A 13,121-nucleotide genomic window follows, 5' to 3' on the forward strand; every position below is an offset into this window, starting at 1 on the left:
GTGACCCTGTCTGACTGCTCGGGAAGGAGCTCTCAGGTTTCTCTTTTCTCTGCAATCACTACACTTTTTTTTAAACAAATACCTTTGCGCCTCAGACGAACTTAAGGTGGTCCCATTCGCCTTCCTCTTTGTGAGGAGACACGCTGGGAACAGCCCTGGGATTTGCATTCCTTTGCTGTTGTGCTGTGGGAGTGCAGGGTTACCTTTCCTTATAAATCGCTGTAGAGTGGCCATTCAGGGCTAACATTTACAAAAAAACCCCACTGAAAACCTAGGAATACCTCTGCTTAATATCCAGGCAGGGCTTATCTCTGCACATGAAAGCAAAGACACTGCTCAAGTTTTCTTTGGAGAAGCGATGATACAATTTTTGATTCGATTAATACGTGCTGAAAAAGCCCCTTGTGCTTTAAATGTGAATTCCAAAAGCTTTTAAAAATTGCCACAACTCTTTCCTTTGTGCTGCTCACATTGTCTGTGGCCAGGCAGGAGCTCACCCTGTGCCTCTGCATTGCGAGCTGGGTGCTGAGTCAGCAGGACGGGCTCGGTGCGGGATGGATGGATGGCTGCGGCACTCACCGCTTAATTTTGGCTTAATTGCTAAACTCAAGTTGAAGGAGCTGGTGGCTCACTGTGGGCTTTGTGTGTTCGAGCTGCTACTCCAACACCTACAAACAAACAGTTGCCCAATGCACAAGACGGCTCTTTATAAAAACTGGGCTCTGGAATGGGTTAAAAGTGTAAAATCTCTAATAAATAACAAACAAAGAATAGATTTTAAAAATGAAATGTAAGGGACTGATGCCACATCATATAAAATTTCTGGAGCTTCACACTCCGAGCAGTAAAAGTGCTGACAGTGCCAGGACTGGGGAGGCCTTCGCATTGATTGGGAAATAAAGAGAGGCACTGCCTGGTGCTGGGATAGCTGGATCCATCCCGATTTATTGGGCTGCCGCGAAGCACAGAACGCTGGATGCAGATCGTTCTGCGTGCTAATGAAGGCTGCATTAATTACCCACTGTGGATTGATTTTCATGATTTGTCTGTCTGGGACTCTCAAACGGGTCTGGAGGAACTTGGTGCTTGACCTTCACTGCATTCAATGAGAGCAGGGAGGTGCCTTGATCCCCAGGCTTTGGGGGACAAAAAACATTTCTGGGGCTCCTCTCAGACTCAGGGACCTCCTTGGGGGCAGCCCTGGCCCCAGGATTCCATCTCCCTCCTCTCCACAGGGTTGAGGTTGGAGGTTGGTTTTATTCCAGTGACTCTTGCAGCAGTGGAAGGAATAGGCTTGGAGGGACGAAGCTCTGGGGTGGGAGCTCAGGTGCCCATTGCAGACCTCACATGTCCATCACAGACCCTGAGTGCCCATTGCAGACCCTGAGTGCCCATCCCAGCTCCTGGGTGCCCATAGCAGACCCGGGCAGTTTGCAGGGGATCTTAGTGGGAAAAATACCTGCAAATTGATTCTAAAAGGCGTTCAGAGGGGTCCCTGCACCCCCTTCCACTGCGCCGCCCAGAAGCTTTTCAAGTGGAACAGCCTGCAGCTATTACAATAAACACCTCAGCCGCAACCTGGCTCTCATTTGCATATTAGCAGCCTTAATTTTGATGAAATATGCAAATGTATGCAAAATGAAATTCATCTCATAATGACACAAGGCGATTAAACAATTTTTATGCTTAAATATTCTGTTTAATGAAATCAAACAGACCCATGCGTGTGACAAATTTGCCTCAGCATGGAGAAATTAGCGGATATCAAAAAACTACCCCAGAATCCCAAACACGGGCCGCACTGCGCTGGGCATTGAAATCGCCTCTTCAGCGGGAAAACAATCGGGGTTCCTGATAACCAAAGGAACTGGGAATCACATTATAGAGAAATGCTAAAATAAGTTAGTGGCAAGGCACTTTGTTTCCTACTCTCCAAAGAAATCCCATTCTCCAGCCATCTTTTATTTATGTTCCAGATGTGAAATTGAGGAGACACGCTTGTAGGTTCTTTGTGGGTATTTTTGTGTTTTAAATAAAAAGATGATCACGTAGCAGCTGCAGTCAGCGTCCTGGGTGGGTCTGGCGCTGCTGGAGGGATCATGTGCCAGCGGTGCTGGGCTATGGCACAGGGGTGCACAGGGTGCCCTGGCTGTGGTGGGGCTGCCAGGGCAGCGGGGAGCTCAGAGCCCTTTCAGGGACCTGCGGTGGGTCCCCTCGGGTCCCTTGCGGCAGATCTGGGACAGATCAGAGCATGGGCAGGCTCTGCAGGACTCAGCATCAAACTGATTGAGACCTGCATGGTCCCGTGGTCTAAAACAATAGCAGGGTTGGAAACGATCTTTGCTTTCCATCCGTCATTCCAGACTCATCCCAAATTTTCTGTCTGGAATCCTTTCTACCTCTCCCATCCAGATTCTCCTGTTTCCTCCCTCTCACGTCCTTGTGTCTGTTCCCAGCCATGCTTCTCCTAGTTCTATCCTGCATTTTCCTAATTCTTCCAAGTCCCATGTTTTTGCTGTTGGTGGTATGTGCAACTCATCCCAGCTCATCCCAGCCGAGTCTCACCTTTATCCATAGCGTGTTTCAGAATATGAACATGCCCAGGTGCCTGCCAGCGCTACACCCACCCCATTCCCTCATGATGATCATCTTGCTGCCCCAGTTCAGCTCCAGACCAGCTCCAGCTCTGAAAACTCCAGCTCTGGAGCTGTCACACACCCACCCAAGGCTTTGTGCATCTGGAAATGTCATTGTGCCTCCTGATTCACAGCGGGGCTTTAACTACTTCTCTCTCCTTCTGGCCTTCCCCTCCCCTCCTCAGCGTGTCCCCGACTTCCCCTCCTCTCCTTCTGGGCTGTCATGGTGTAATTGATGATTTTAGGGAGTAGTTGACTCAGGCTGCCTGGTTTTGCTCCGTGAGTTCATTCCCGAGGCCAGTGCCTCACTGTCGGAGCGTGAGACTGGAGCTGGGCGCCTCTGCCTGCGCTGGGTCAGCTCCGGCTCTGCTGGTCCCATGTAAATGCATGGATTCACAGTTTGTCCTGATGGACCAAGAGCATCCCAGGGAGCACATCATGCTATGCCACACTGTGCCATGCTGTGCCACACTGCCACGCCGAGCTGTGCTGCACAGAGCCATCTCCCCAGCCCCTCAGCCCAGGTAACAGCTGAGAGCTGCACAAGCATTTTTGGTCCTTTCCGCCCCCCAGGTGAGAACCCCAGCCCCCCTGCAGCCCCAGGGAAGGGAATGGGTGCACTCGGTGCCTCTGCCCCCCCCACCGCTGCCCCAGCCAAGGCTCCCTTTCCCTCTGCCAAAAATGACAGAGGCTGGAGCCCAGAGCTGCAGAGCGGGAGCCCTGCCAGGCCTCATAGCACAGCCATGATGTAAGAGAGAGAGTCAGCAAAACCCCCACCCCGAGCAGAGTTAACCCTCACGGCGAGGACGTGGCGGGATGAGGTGGGATGCTGGTCCCTCTCCTGAGATTCCATCTGGCCCCTCGTCTCTGGGCACTGCTACCCCAGCCAAGAGCACCCCCCCTCCTCTGCCACACCCCAGGCACCCGCAGGACATCACCCCTGGGCACTGCTGTCCACACTGGCACTTTCCCATGCTGAGTGACAGTGCCTGGTCCATTCCTGGGTGGTGGCGGGGGTGCTGTGCTGGCTGTGATGGGTGGGCATCCCTGGGCTTCCCACAGTATCCCTGTCCTCCAGTCTCGGCAATCCTCAGTGGGTGCCATGACCAGCCTCATGCTCTGCCCGTCCTCTGCATTTAAATCATTCCTGAGGCAACAGGTTATGGGCTAAGAAGTTCTTAAATTATCTGAGCAAGTTTATGAACTTTCACAGCACGGAATGAATGTGACATTTCCTCTCCATAATAAATGTTCATCAGAAATGACTTGATCCAAACAACCTTGTGCTACAAAGCCACCGGGCCATGAAAAACCTTTGACAAAACAATCTCCTTTAAACGTGGCTTTGCTGGAATTAGGGCTGATTACGATCGGATGGCTTTGATTCTGACCTTGTTATATTCCCATTATTTTGACAATTCACCAAATATTTGCAATATTTCACTCTGGATGAGTATTCTCACACAGCGAGGTACCTACAAGTGCTGGATTAATTTTTCTGTATGGATTTGGCTCGATCGGGAAAAGATGAAAAGCCATGTGCTTTCCCTGCTGCACTTTCTAAACAGGCCGTTTTGGGCTCACAAAAAAGGATGCAGGAGGATGTTCTTCATCCAGAGGCTATCCAGTGAAAATGCACCTCATTTTTTAATGGCTAAGACTTGCACTGTGCTGAGCTCTGCTGGTGCTGGAGCTGTGGCAGCTCCGTTCCAGCACCCAGGAACTGCACTTGCAGTGGCTGGGGAGCACTGGGAAGAACTGGGGAGCACTGGGAGCAGTCCTGACCCCATTCACATGGTTCCTGCACTGAGGAGTTTTCTTCAGGGACTAGACAAGCAATGCCTAAATAAATAGTCAGAGTGGATGCAATTCCAAGCTCATATCATGTTACAGTAATCAGAGGATAAAATTGTTTTTCTCTGTGACCTTGTTACAACCGTTTGCAACGTCTGTGGAGAAAACTGCATGTCTAAATCAATCCTCCCTGCAGAGAGTGTCACTGCTCCTCTCTGAAGGCAATTGAAAGGGAGCTTTAGCGAGGGAAGGGGCCGGGGGAGTGCACGGTGCTGCAGGGACACTCAGAGGGGTTGATCAGGTCCAGGACATGCATCAGGGGAGCTCCCATCCCAGACGGACCCAGACATGCCAGTGGGAATCACATGGGTGGGTGAGGCCAATATCACTGTTAATCGAATTACTTTTGATAGTGTGAGCTCGAGCTTATTGTAAAAACTCTCAGCACAATTGGAGGGCTGCCTGTTATTATCAGTCCAAATAAATATGGGTTAACAACAAATTTGAAACATCTGCTTGGGCTGAGGCCGTTTCTGTCAGGACATTCCCAGTCCAGTGCCTTGTGTGAACGAGGTGGTGGGAGCCTCAGTGCCGAGGAATGTGTGCAGGGGGCTGGCTGCCCGGGATATCAACCACCACTGAGCACCTCTGACGAGCCCTGCAGGGACTCTGGCCCCCGTGGGATCCCCAGTGCTCCTGGGAATGCTGCTAGGCAGCAGTCACCACAGCCACTGCCCCAGGGCAGAGCTTCACCCGAGCAGGGCTGGTTGGGCTTCCTGTGCGCCCCCCCTCTCCCCCCCAAAACACAACAGAGCTGGGAATGGTGTTATGCCAGCTGTTGGATCCTGGTGTCAGCAGAGCCCTTGGTGCTCTGAGGCTGGGAATGCTCAGGGCCCCGGGATGAAGGAAGCAGGAATTGTACCTGGCACATCTCAGGCTTTAGAGCCATTCCCAACCTCCTCCTGCATAAGGGCCACTCATACCAAAGAGCTGAAATCCAAGGAAAAAGCCTCCTGAAAGAGCACCCGAGCACTGGGGTGCAGCTGCTGAATGGAGGATGGTGCTGGTGGGTGCTCTGGAACAATGTGGGGCTCCCCGGCATCCAGAGGTAGGGAGGACTGAGCTCAGCGCCCTTGGAGATGAGATAAAGGCAGAGGAAGGGAGGGAGGAAGGGAGGGAAAGAGGGAGGAAGGGAGGAGGGAGGGCTTTCTCACAGGAACCTTGTGGGAAAAGTAAAACCTCTTGTCGTGGTTCACTGCCTGCCCGCCTAATGCTGTCCCCGAGGGAGCCGGTCAGGCGCCATAAAACCAGGCAATTTGCCCCGGAAATAGGTGAAGAGATGGAAATGTGCTGAGGCGATGTAAATGTGCCACCCCGCAGGGGCCGGAGTCCCGCCGGGCAGCTGCTGCTGTGCGGGGATCGTGTCCCGCGGTGCCTGGGGCGGGGGCTTGCTGTGGGAAACCCCCCGCCATGAGGATGCAGGGGGATTTCTGGGCAGGGCTGCCTTATGCTCCCTCCTTGCCCATGGCATGGCAGGGCACCCCACATGGCCATGCTGGTGCTGATGCCCAGGGGTCCTGAGCACCCTGGTGCTTGCAGAGCATCCTCGAGACTCTGAAGGAGTGCATAGTGCTGTGCCTCCAGCCAGGAGCACTTGCAGTGGATGACATTCATCCTTCCATGGTCCTGCATGGAAGGTCCTGACTGTGTGCTGGGACAGCTGGCACCCAGTAAGGGAGCCTGGAATTCAGCTGGAAACCAGCCTGTAAATCAGCTCAGCCAAGCACCCAAACTCAGAGGTGTTTTTGGTGTCTGTTGACCATGACCAAGGCTGGAAATCATCACCATGTTAAATCAGTGCAGGCTGACTGAGGCCTCTGGGCTGCTGGTGCAACAAGCAGTTTTGCTGATTTTTGGATGCATGGGATGCTTGGTGCTGAATAGATACTAACGCTGTGTTGGGGAGGCAGCGGGGTCGGGGCTGTGGGTGCACGCTTGGAGCACTCTGTAAATTAAGCACTGGAGGATGTTGTGGAGACGAGATCCGTGTTGACCTCACGCATGAGGAATTCGAGAAAGCCACCTTGGCCACCCTCATCCTTCCTCCCACGGTGCCTGAGACAGGCCAGACCCTGTCAGCTGAGATCTGCCTGGATCCTCCTAAATCAGCGCTCTGCTCTCGCCTGTTCCTGAGCACAATCCTATCTCCTGGCTGTTGGACTGCGGCCAAACGCAATCACTTCTCTGAAAGACTCGCTAAATATGTTCAGCAAAAGAATTTAATTAGCCTCTTTCTCTTCCACATGAAGCTTTTTAAGAAAAAAAGGGGGTGAAAAAGGAAAAGAAAGAAGCTCCCTGTCTTCACAGTCTACCCTCTCAGCTCTCGTAGTCCTGCTGCTCTGCTTGGGATTTCAGTGTGTCGTGCTTGGCACACCGAGACCCAGCGAGCAGAACCTGGTCCTGCCCTGCACCACACTCCCCAGGTGTCCAGGTGGGAAGAGCTGTGCATCCTCCTCCCGCCCAAGGAGGCCATTTATTGGGCCTTGGATTTGAAAGGATTGCTCGGTTGAGATTTTTGTTTTCAGCCTGAACTTCTTAGCTGTGTGCATTTGGCTGAACTACAGGGGAATAGAGGGACCAGCACACATCCCTGTCAGGAGAGCCCGTCATGGATACTCTGTATCCCTGCCATCCCAGGATAGCTCCTCACAGATGCCCTGTATCCCTGCCATCCTGTTCCTCCACTGTGAAAGGGAGACCAAGCCCCTGAAGCCACTCAGGGGGAAGACAGGGAGCTGTGGCATGGAAGGGGCTATGAATGGTTCTCAGTGCCATTTGTCCCACCAGGCCCCTCCTGCTGGAGGGAGCTGAGGAGTGGGAGGCAGGTGGGGACTGGGAGTGAGTTGGCTTCTTTGCCTGGCTAAGGATGCTGGACAGGGACTTTGCAGCACTGATGACAACATCAGAGCTTGAAGCTGATGTCTAGACCTGGATAAACTGTGCTTGTTTCAGCTGTGCTGCCAAAACCTCACCTGATCCTTCCTCTGCGTTGGCAAGAGCTGATGAGAATGTTCCCTTGTGGTCGTTCCAGTTGTTTTCACCTGACTCAGGCCCAGGACTCATGTGGTCTATGGAAAGCAGATAACTGTGGATGGAGCCCAGGAGCTCTGCTCAGCCTGGGGTTCAGAGAATGCCACCCTGCAATCCCACTGGGCTGGCTGAGGTACTGCTGTCAGGAGAACCAGTTGGGAACCAATTTGTTATGAAATTTATGAAATGTTATGTAACTGCGAGGAACCAAAAGACAGACTCTCTTAAAATGATATCCTTGTTAATAATCTCCTTCATCCATCACTGCTGCTCAAGGATCCTCTTGCTTTTATGCAGAACATAAATTATTTGGGGGTGGAAGGAGGGGCCCTATGGGCAATGGGAATTACAAACAGCTGGTTGACCACAAATTACACCTCCTGCATTATCAGAGAGTGCACATGAGCACAGCACAGCACCCTAAGAGCTCCCACGCGGGGCTGGGGCTGCGGGGCAAGGGTAGGCTCAGAGCATTTGGGAGAGCCACCCCTGGATAGCCCCAGGCTGGTACCATCCATCAGCCTCAGGACCTGCCCATGGCATGGCTTTGTGCATGGTCACATCTGTGACTCCCGTGTCTGGTGTGAAGCACCTTTGGAAAGGTTTGTGTTTCCATGAGTTTCCCTGTGAGGGTGGGGAGGCCCTAGCGCAGGTTGCCCAGAGAAGCTGTGGCTGCCCCATCCCTGGAAGAGTTCAAGGCCAGGCTGGATGGGGCTTTGAGCAATCTGGTCTAGTGGAAGCTGTCCCTGCCCATGGCAGGGGGGTGGATGAGATGATCTGTAAGTTCACTTCCAACTCAAACCATTCTGGGCTTCTCTGAAGGGCAGTGGGGGTGGGGTTGTGTGAGGGGCTCTTATGTCATCAGGAACCTGGAAGCTCAGCCCTGCACTGTGCTTTCCTGACCAGGGTGTGATATTTTAGCTCTGATGATGAAGAAACAATGTTTTTATTGTACCCACTCCATGCCCACATGGCTCTGTGTGTCGTGGGGACAGCAGCACCAAGACGCAGCAGCCGCCCGTCCTCCTCCTGCCCAGTGTCAGTCATGTCCTGGCTTCAAATCTGCCACGGCACATGGACAGTGCTGGAGCTGGATGTCAGACTCCCAGCCCTGAGGGGCCTCCGTTTTAGAGGGACACCCCCCAGCAGTTTCTGAACCCCTTTTTCGTTTCCCGGGTATTTTCCCAGAATCACTCATCACTCCTGCAACCCTTGGCCATCCCTTCTCTTTCACAGTATCTGAGCAACGTGGCCAAAGCTAATGCTGATGTTGGCTTTTGTGTGGAGCTAAGGGTTAAGGGGAGGGGTTAAACCAGCAACAGAGAGTGAATGCAGCTTTTCTTGTTCATGCTGCATTGTGATATATTTAAACTTTCATTTAGCATAAATACTGTAGGTCAAACACCAGACAGATTCACCAATTATATTTTCCCCTATTAGATGAAATATGTTTCTAATTTGGCCATAGTTTTGTTTTATTAGACCTGTGGCAGTGAGGGTGACCCTGTTTCAAAATAACCTTTTCAGATCATTTAGCCCTAGTCTTTTGCAAATAGAGTTTGATAAAGCAAAAATGTGCCAGTCTATTTTTTAAGTGAGGGTTATGTGAACCCAATTCCTTCCCCAAGTCAGGCTGGGGCCCCGCTGGAGCTTCGGAGCCCTTAGGAAAGCGTTATGTTACAGACACTCTCTGCACGTGGAGTGAGTGCCCCGGCCCCAGCGTGCAGAGCAAGGAACTCAAATTGTGTTTATTTTGCACAGCGAATTTGGGCCAGAGGATTTTGATCTCTTTAAAATCGAATAAAATATAATATTAGCGTTTCCTGGGTTTCAATGCTTTTCTGTGTGCTCTTGGAAGGACAGAGCAGGGTGATGAGCTGACCCCAGCTACAGATCGCCCTGATGTTCTTAAAAGCAGGCAAGAGCCCTCGCCTGTGAGCCCCAGAGCACGCAGCATCAGGTATCTTTCAGGGATCAGCTCTTGCTTTTTGTATGTAGTGAAAACCAGAGAGATGAGTTATTTTTACTTTATGCGATTCCATTTTTCTCCTGACTTATCTGATCCGCTTATTGTACCAGGGGCTTTATTTCCTTCAGGCTCCAAAGGAAAGCTCCAAGCTTCCCGGAGCCCATTCAGCCTCGGCACGATAACATCAGCTCTGATGGCAGCGCTATCGCCGTCGTTATCGCGCTATCGCTGCCGTTATCACTCTGCTGACAAATCCATGGAGAAGTTTAACACTGTGGTCGTGTGTCTCCGTGGAAGCTTTCCTGGGCACTCGGGGGCTTCACCCTGGATTTGCCCCTCTGCACAGAGCCCTGGTGCTGTGGGTACCTCCAGGTGCCTTGGACCTACCGCCACGGCAGCCTGAGCTCCCGGCCAGAGTGGATTTCTCCTTAAATAGAAGTTGCCTAAACTGCCCTCCCTACCCCTTTTGTCTGCAAAGTGCTTACTAGAGTCACTTCTCTCTTTCCCTGACTTCAGCCATGTATCCCATATTCACACCAATTCCGGCCCATCAGTCGCTGGCAAGGGAGCTAGTCCAAGAAAAAAATCCCCAGGGAAGGTCTGTCTGGGTGCTCCTGCTACACTGCCAGCCCCTCCAGCAGCCCTGGGTTGTGCTGGAGGCATCCCTATGGGAATGGGGACCCTCACAGTCACAGTCTTGTGGGGGCCACGGGGCTTCCCACTTCTTTTCTTCCCCTCAGCTTTTCCTGCTGCTTTCTTGGCTTGGGGTGTGTGAGGACCCTTGGAAGAGTCAGAATAATAACACACTGCCATAGATAATAATAACACTCAACCACACATGTGGCACTGGTGTGTCCTCCTGCTGTCACTGGGCTCCTGCTGTCCTGGTGCTACTGTGCCAACACCACTGAGGGCCAAACAGCAGGAATGACATCACTGCCAAACAGCAGGAATGACATCATTGCCAGTGCTTTCATCATCCTGAATCAACGTAATTCAGAGTAATAATCACAGCAAAGCTTTTCATTAAGAGATTAAAACCAGCCAGAAAGCAGCATGCATCCTGTGCAGAAAGTGGTTTTTAAAATGGTGCTTTGAATTGAAAAAGCCACTCCTCAAAGTTTGCTGAAATTTGATATTCTTAGCAAATGTTATTGTTACTTGCTAAATGTTTGCTGAAACCCAAAGATGAGCACCAAACAAAATAATCAGCAGTAGCAATATGAAATTCACGTTAAAATGTCCTTGAAATTAACCTATCCCTGCAAAATGTCCTCAACTCCCTGAAACTTCCATTTCCAATGGAAATGTGCCATAAGAAAATTTCCTACAATGCTGCTCCAAGCCTGGAACCCCAGAGCTGAATAATTTCAGATGCTGTTCAAAGCTATTTTTGTTAAGTCCTTAAAACCCTTTAAGTCTTGATTGAGAGAAAATCCCTCTCTGTGCTGTCACTGAATTTAACGGTATCGTCTCTGGGGTGGAGGGGACGCTCCTGTCCCCTTCTCACTCTCAGGATCCGGTTTTCCCCCATCACTTCCCAGGCTGCCTCTGTCCTGCTTCTTCCTCAGGAATCCTCGCTGCCTCCCTGCCACGGTGACAGGACATCATTTTGCTCCGTCTGTGTCCAAGAGTGGGGTTTGCTCCCTGGCTGAGCTGACAGCACTGAGCAGTTCCTCCCGTCACTCCGAGAGTTCCACTTGCTCCAGAGGCTGCCGCCAGTGCCAGAGACCTCTGAGACCCAAGCCAAGCTCTTGCACCGTGGGGAGAAGGTGGAACTTGATCTTAAGCAAAGCAGAAATGTCGCCAAGAGTTTCAGCTGAAAACCGAAGCTGGAAGGAGTGAAGTTTCCACTGCCTGTCAGACAACCTGGGGCTGTGGAGCCTGGGGTGTGTGGGGGCTGCCCATCGCACCCAGCACAGGCTGGGGAGGAGCAGCTGGAAATCCCCTAGGAAAGGGAAATACAGAAAAACCTTCAGCAATGTCCTGTGTGGTTGTTTGTTGCCTTTCTTCTCTTTTTTCCTGTGTTTTTCCCCCCAACATTTTCCCCCAGGTGCTTCATCCTGTCCTGAGTCACAGAATTTGCAAGCCAGTGGAGAAAATGAAGTTATTCCTGGGTAGAACTCTAATTTGGGAGTACTGGCCCTGGGAGGTCACATCCTGGTTGTGCACAACAGACAGGCTGAAAATTAACTGTGAACTTGGATTCTGCCCTGTGAAAGGACGTATCTGAACTGAGGGTGCAAAAAACAACAGCACAAGGCATGGGAGACTGAAGCAGGTCACCAAAATGCTTGTCAGGTTTTCAACATTGATCATAGACACTTCAGCATCCCAGAAACTGACAGGGGATCAAATGTTCCCAAATGGTGAAATCCCTAAGTAAGAAAAAGGCACATGCTTTTAAAAGCACCCCTCGGTCTGAACTCTGGATGCTGCAGCAGCCATAAATTGTATTTACAGCCCTGCTGAAGCGTGTCCTGTTTACACCGTCTGCTCACTGTCCCAGGGACTGACTGAAGGTATCAGGGATCGAAACACACGTAATTGCTTTTATTTGGAATAATGGGGAGGAGCAGGGTGATGTTCTCACAACAACATCAGATTTCCCAGAGCTGTGTGTCTGCTGCTGCTTCAGCCTCTCCAGCAAGGGCAAGTCCTTCAGGCAGCTTTTCCATGACAATCTGTCCTGCAAAAGTCATATTTCACTTAGGAGGTGAAACTTATCTTTCCCAAATAACATTCCTGCCTGTCCTGGTGTCCCCTACCAGACAGGGGTGGATTATGTGCCCTGTGCCACACTGTCACTGACCACCATCCCAGATAGGCTCATCTGGCATAAGCAGCAGACTCAGGGCTGCATCCAAGCATGAGCCACTTCCCAGGCACACCCTGGGAGCCGGGACCAGCCAGAGAAAGGTCCTTTTTGCTGGTTTTCCTCTTTTGAGAACCCAGTGTGCTCCTCACCAGGCTGTGCTGCCACACCAGTTTCTTGGTGTCATTGATGTCAAATATGAATTGTGGTTTAACTTCTAGAAATAATAGGATGTGGCTTTTCCTTAATATCTGGAGACTTGCCTATGCAACTATATACAGTGTTTTCCTTTCGGGTACCATGGTGAGCCCAGATGCTGACAGTGGACTGTCATCCACAGGCTGTGCCTGTGACAGGTACTGGAGGATTAACTCCTGCGCTGGCAAAGGGCAAGTCCAGGTTGTTTGAGGGAAACCCAAGTGCTTTTGGTTGTTCTTCCAGCCCCTGAGGCCCCTGGCCCCTTGGGCAGGAGGTGATAGGGAGCACACCTGGGCACGGATGGCACGGCACAGCTGTCATGGGGGCTCAGCAGGGCTGTCCCTGCCCCTCATCTGGCTCCGTTGTGCCCTCTGGAGCTCTCCAGGACCTGCTCATCCAGACACTTCTGTGCCTGAGGCACAACCAGAGAGATTCTTCAGCAATGGAAAAGTTATTTTCCTAAACGGACATTAATGTTTTTTCCATTAATTGGAAGAAATTCTGCGGCTATGGAAAACCTTAAAGTGATATCACTGTGAAAAACTGCAAAAAATTCACACTGAAAAGGGCTTATGAAATCCAGACTTTTCTCAGCCAAAAGGAACTTTAAAATAATCCC

The sequence above is a fragment of the Manacus vitellinus genome, unplaced genomic scaffold, assembly GCF_001715985.3.
Source record: "Manacus vitellinus isolate BGI_N305 unplaced genomic scaffold, ASM171598v3 scaffold_31_pilon, whole genome shotgun sequence".
NCBI classification, from domain to species: domain Eukaryota; kingdom Metazoa; phylum Chordata; class Aves; order Passeriformes; family Pipridae; genus Manacus; species Manacus vitellinus.